The sequence below is a fragment of the Puntigrus tetrazona genome, chromosome 10, assembly GCF_018831695.1.
Source record: "Puntigrus tetrazona isolate hp1 chromosome 10, ASM1883169v1, whole genome shotgun sequence".
Classification (NCBI taxonomy): Eukaryota; Metazoa; Chordata; class Actinopteri; order Cypriniformes; family Cyprinidae; genus Puntigrus; species Puntigrus tetrazona.
This window is the reverse complement of record NC_056708.1, coordinates 8,568,149-8,574,148: the sequence shown is the minus strand read 5'-3', so window position 1 is coordinate 8,574,148 and position 6,000 is coordinate 8,568,149. Positions and strand designations below refer to the sequence as shown.

At 35.1% G+C, this 6,000-nt stretch overlaps 1 protein-coding gene and 1 pseudogene across 3 annotated transcripts in view; both read left to right on the top strand.

The window, feature by feature from the left end:
* The window catches only part of cadm2a (cell adhesion molecule 2a), a 1,030,129-nt gene that overhangs the window by 458,341 nt on the left and 565,788 nt on the right, over positions 1–6,000 (top strand). The gene's annotated exons all lie outside the window — the stretch shown is intronic.
* The window catches only part of LOC122352376, a 30,990-nt pseudogene continuing 25,689 nt past the window's right edge, over positions 700–6,000 (top strand).

Genomic DNA, 6,000 nt, shown 5'->3' with positions numbered 1-6,000 from the left:
TATAGTAAATGTTTACTCAATTCATTTATAACATTACATTCACTTGAGTAATTGTGTACAATATTTATAATTAATGCATTTTAATAGCATAATTACTCAATATATCTCTCATTATAATAGAACATTATTTACAGTATGGTTTATCACAATAAAATTCAAGTAAATTCACTCATATAATAATAGTGAATGACAAATACAATAATAAATTCTATTCAATATATTTTACACAAGCATGATTCACAATCATAACTCATTAATAAATTGACTTATAAAATAAATTATTTTACAGCATAATTACTCACAATAAATGTATTACTATTAACTCATTATAATTCCTTATATAATCGCGCAGGAACTTCATTAACAATACCTAAGTACAAATGAACATTTACAGATGATTCATAATAAATACAATAAAAGTGCCAAATAGTATCAATAAAATAAATAATGATACATTTACTCGCCGAACATTTACCTACACCATACAATACTAAATCTATCTATCCAACCTGACACAGAAGACACGTTGGAGCATCGCTGAAATCGTGACCAGTTAACTCATTCCAGCCAATATATCCGCCAACACTGTTATAGAGTATGTTTGAGATGCTTTGGATCTATGACTTTCAGCCAGCTACTTCACTGTTGTGTATGTTTCTGTGTATGCGCATATCTGATACTGCAGGACCTAAAGCAGAAATGGTGGTACACACTGCCGAGGCACGTATCACCTTGGCGACGTGTGCACAGGAGGTGGGCTTACAATCTGGTCACTTTGTGCTGACGAGTGGAGGGCTGGAGTGCCATCACCTGAAGGCGCAGCTATCTGTGAGTGGCGAGTGTCAGCGCTGGCTCTGCCTGGGCAGCAGGCCAAAGTAAACGCGACTCAGATGATGCCTCATCCAGGTAAGTGACAGGCACAGTGCCAAAAAGCCTCTCATAATACAGTTAGGCAGAGCAGCAGTCATGCTACTTTGAAAACTGTAATACCCATTTACAAATGTGTGTAAACTTGAATTAAAGTGATTTCAGCAATGTTCTGTTAGAATCTTGTCTTGTTATTTAGGCTAAATATCGTTATTCTCATACCTTTTATTGTTGGCTACGAGTGGAAGGCTGAGAAACAGGAATGTGCAGTAAATGATTTCCTATATAAACACATGTTCTTTCGTCTTAAATACATATTAGGAATGCCATTAATGATTATTTTAGCAGTAGTCCAAGTAATCTGCAAGTATATAATACACGCTTTCTCTGTTAATAAAAATAGATCTAATTGGAATAATAGCCTTTATTATGACTTAAAAAATACAAAAGTGGAGTAGCAATGAGGTGGGATGGAAATTAGTAGTTAATATTGACTAAACAGAATACTTTAGTCTAAAATGTCTGCTTAGTCGTGAATATTTGGACATTTACATAAAGACAGAAAACTGAACAGCCACTGTATTTTCTTGAATATGTACATCAAAATGCGTAAAATTTAAACTTTTGTTTTAAAATCTGCCTTGTAGTTAGTGCGCTAACAGTGACCCGAGTTTGAATCCAGCCCTTCATGGTCCTCTATCCACCTAACGCTTTCCCTCTGTCTGCTTTATACTGAATAAAGGCATAAAAGCTCATTAATAAGGCTGGAACTTGTGATAGCTATTCTTCTGTGTTTGCATAGTTTATAAATGATTTACTTTTAAAAATCTGATGAAATGGCGAATTGTAGCATTTGTGAATTTTACAGTAGTATTATGCTTTTTGCTCTTTGAAAAAATGTTTTCTAAATATATCATGCAGCCATGGAAAAATAGTCTAATAATGTGTTCCATGTGTATTTTCTATGAAAACAGGCAAAAATGCAATCAAGGATTAAAAAAATCATGACAGCCTTAAATAATATATTACAAAAAATTAAATTAGATTGTACAAAGAATAGTATAATAAACCTGCAGTGACTTATATCTGTAATATACACAAATTTTCATAATGCTATTAGGGGTAGCATTGTTCAGATGATCTTTATATATTTTTAAAAAAAGTTATAAATGATATAAAAATAATACAGTATCCTCTATAAAGATTATGTATTAGAATGTGCTTATTATTTCTGTTTTGTACTTACTAGACAGATTTTTTTTTGTTCAGTCACTGATTTGTCTTTAAAATAATTTATGTAATGTATGCATTTTTTTTTAACAAAACGCTATTCCAGTTACTTGAAAAATAAAGGTAAAAAATATTACATATATTTTATTTGGCACAACACCTTACACGTGTATCCCAGCTCCTCAGATTTAAGATACTGCACACATTCCCACTGAGATGATCATGTGCATGCTGGAAGATAGCTGAAACGAGTGGATGATCAAATAGTTCGTCCCACTCATGCAGCCTGAGAGTGAGGAAAGAGGAGGCGAGAGAAAAGAAAACAGGAGCGAGAGGGATGTGGAGGGAAGTTTCAAATGTGGACTTGAGGGAGACAGAAAGGGAACGCTGCATTTTAACATCTGCATCTTCACTAAATAAGTAATCAATTGCTTTGTATTTGACTGATTCCAAGAAAGGTTGAGAGAAAAATTGAAAATAGAAAAGTTTGATTGCCATTTATGCAAAATACTGACATTTGTCTTTGTCTCTGTAGACAAAGCATTTGTTTTATCTTTTAGGCACTATATGAATTAGGTGGAATAGCCCGGTTTAATATCAATATCTTGTGTCTCTGCATGCAGTGGCTTTTTATGATCACTGGAAAGAGTGTATCTTTATAGATTCTCTGATGCACATTGTTGGTAATTCTATCAATCATTTCACACATTTAAGGTAACACATGTTTATGCTTGCATGTGGTCACTTACTTTTTTACTTAACTAACATATTTTAGTGCTTAGCTTTTCAGTCTTTCAGGATTTAAATTGTTAACCTACTGAACTAATGTTTGATCAACTACAGCATGCTATGCAAAGCCACTTTAATATTCTTCTGATGTATTGTTTGGTTGTCAAAGTTGTTTCTTTGGAGTGTGGTCCGAAAGTGTGTGTTGGTGTTGTAAGTGAGAAATATAGAAGCAAAACTCAGAGTTGCAAATCAGATTATCTGTACTACAAAGTGAGCAGGCTGACGGGACAAATTAAACTTAACCTAAGCTTGTTTCTTTGAGGAATCCTTCCAGTCTTTTTATGTCCAAATCTTGCCTGTTCTGGGCGTATCCGCTGTTAGGTTAGGTGTGGTTATTCAGATGAGCTCACTCATTAATATCTCGGCAATAGGTCAGCGAAGAGATCTTTAATTGATCTCTCCAGCACTGGGTGCACTTACTCACCCACATGAGGCTGGAGTGAGCTTCCTACTTGCTCTCTTATTTCCTGACCTGTCTACACCCCAAGACTGGCTGCAGATGTGGCACTGTGATGTAAGATGGAGCAGCTGAGCACCTTTGGCGGTGAGACGCAGGCACACAATGGCTGTATGTGTGCCAACCAGACTTGGGTGTTCTCATTCTCTCCTGTTCTATTCTGCCTCTGTGATATCATTCACACCAACTCACTTTTATACAATTGTTTTTTTGATACAGCAGAAACTGCAATCTTTTGCTTGGATTGAGTTTTCAGCTGCAATTTGGATTATATATGGTTTAGGTAAAAAAGATCAAGCCCCCAGCGTTTCCAAGTGATAATTGTAACTCTTGGTGGAATACACATGGGTTCAGTGAAGCACTCACTCTAACAAAATATTATATAACTTGTAAAAGCTTTTCTAACAAATGTACAAAAGTTAGCTTTAGCAAAGCATAAAAATATAACAAAAATAAGAGGAGGAGTTTATAATTTTGAAGAATACTAAAAATTTCTCGAGTAAACTAGTTGTTTTCAGACGAAATGTGAAGAAACATATTTGTTTAAAATAACTATACAGTATATTGTAAAAGACATGCATAATTTTCTTATAAATAATGAATATTATTTTCCTTAATCACCAAGGTTTAATAAGATCCAGATTGTTTTATTGTTATATTTCAATCACTAATATTCAGAAAATGAATTCTAATATGTAAAATTAAAAGAATCAAAATAATGCTAATGCCAATAGAAAGGGAAATAAAGTGAAAGATTATACTGAAAAATAAAATGGAAAACAACATCATAGCTCTTGATGCAAGTCAGCAATGCGAAGCAGGCATTACAACTAGGAATAACATTTCCCATCTGAATATTTTTAAAACTCTGACGCTTCACGATCCTTCAGAATTATTCTAATAGTGTGATATCTCTAATATGCTGACATTCTATTATCATTATCAATGTTAAAGACGGTTAAAAAGGGTTGTACATACTGTTGGAACTGTGATGCCCCATTTCCTGACGTGACATATCTGATATATAGCATGAGACAGTGTCACCTGGATAAATCAGGCTGTTATGGCATATTATTTAAAGGTCGCACATCTATCTTTCTGTGCGTGGCTGCCCTTAAGCCTAAAAATGTCTTTCGTCATACAAGATGCAATTTGGCAAGCTGTTTTCATCTGCTTCCAAATGAGCGATGGCTATGTGGTGTGAGAGGAGCTGGTAAAGCAAGACGTATTAGGGCCTGTTTAAAGTTTTTTTCATTTTCCTTATAGCTTCTAAAAAATAGTCATTCTCCCAATTGGCGACAGGACTTTGTTTCCATGGTAACTGTGTTCATTCACAGAAACCTGATGTTTTGAAATGGGTTGGTTGGTTAATATGACAACTTTCTTTCATACTCGCTCATTCGATCACTGCTCACATTCATCTATGAAGGTCCTTCAGCTCTATAATGACATCTAAATCTCGACCTTTCTCCCTGATTGCTTGGGTTTAGTTTGAACGTGCTAATCATTTCCCCTCCCATATGGCTTCCTATCCATATCTATGGCCATTCTTTCAGCATCCATTCTAAGCTTCTGGGCTGGGAAATATGCTTAGAATTGTAAAGACTTCCACAAAAGGACAGTTTTAGTTGTTAGCTATCACGCTGAGCTTTCTAGCCTCCGTGGCTCAAAGCGCTTCAGCATTTATAAAGTTATTCTTAGTTCAGCCCTGCAGCGCATGAACAGACCATTCTCATGGCTGAAAAACATCAAAACACAGATTTAACTTCCTTTATTTGAAAGAAATGTGCCATACTTCAAGTCCATCACTGAGGCCATTTCGAATTGTCCTTCTTCAGCTCAGGATGAAATTTCAAACAAAACTGTACCATACAATAACTCTGTCAAACTTTGGCAGGGTTTCTAAACTTTTGAATGCACTCCAAAGTATGTACTCCCCTATAAAATGTGTAAGGTGTTTATAAAATATTGTAAGGCCTAGTTTTATAATCGTGGAAAAAAATAGTGAAACAAAACAAATGTAAAAAAATAACTCTTCTATTAATGGTTACTGATGAAGTTACATAATCGTTGAATACTACTACTAATAATATCTTTGAGCAAATTAAGTGGACTTCGGTGGACTTTCTTGTGTTATTGTTTTTTTTTGTGATTAATCGATCAATGAAATTTTCTTAATGTGATATGTCTCTAGTTGAATAAATGGTTATCTAACTAGGAGCAGTCCATATTTGTATTGACACAAATGGAAATGAGGCTGTGCTGTGTATATCTGAACTCATTGTTTCTTCTGGTGTCTCATAATGTTCAACTTCTCTTTGGACAAAACATATTGTCAATGCTTTTTGAGTTTTCCTAGATACAGTATGTGTGCAATCTATGAAAAAGAAAACTTGTCAAATTAAAATAAAAGCAGTGCTTCACTCATATCATCTTCTCAGCGAGACATTCTGTCTCTCCATTAAACTATTCTGGTGATGATTCTGAGATGAGGCTCCACTATAGCTCCAGCCTGATCATGCCTGATCCAGGGGGCGCTCAAAATCTGGGTCAGCAAGCTTGAAGACCCCAGCACCTGCAATTATCTGATAGAAGTACTGAGCGCCTCCAGCCTCTCAGTGAACTAGGAGGACTCAAGTAGCTTCCAGCGACGCAAG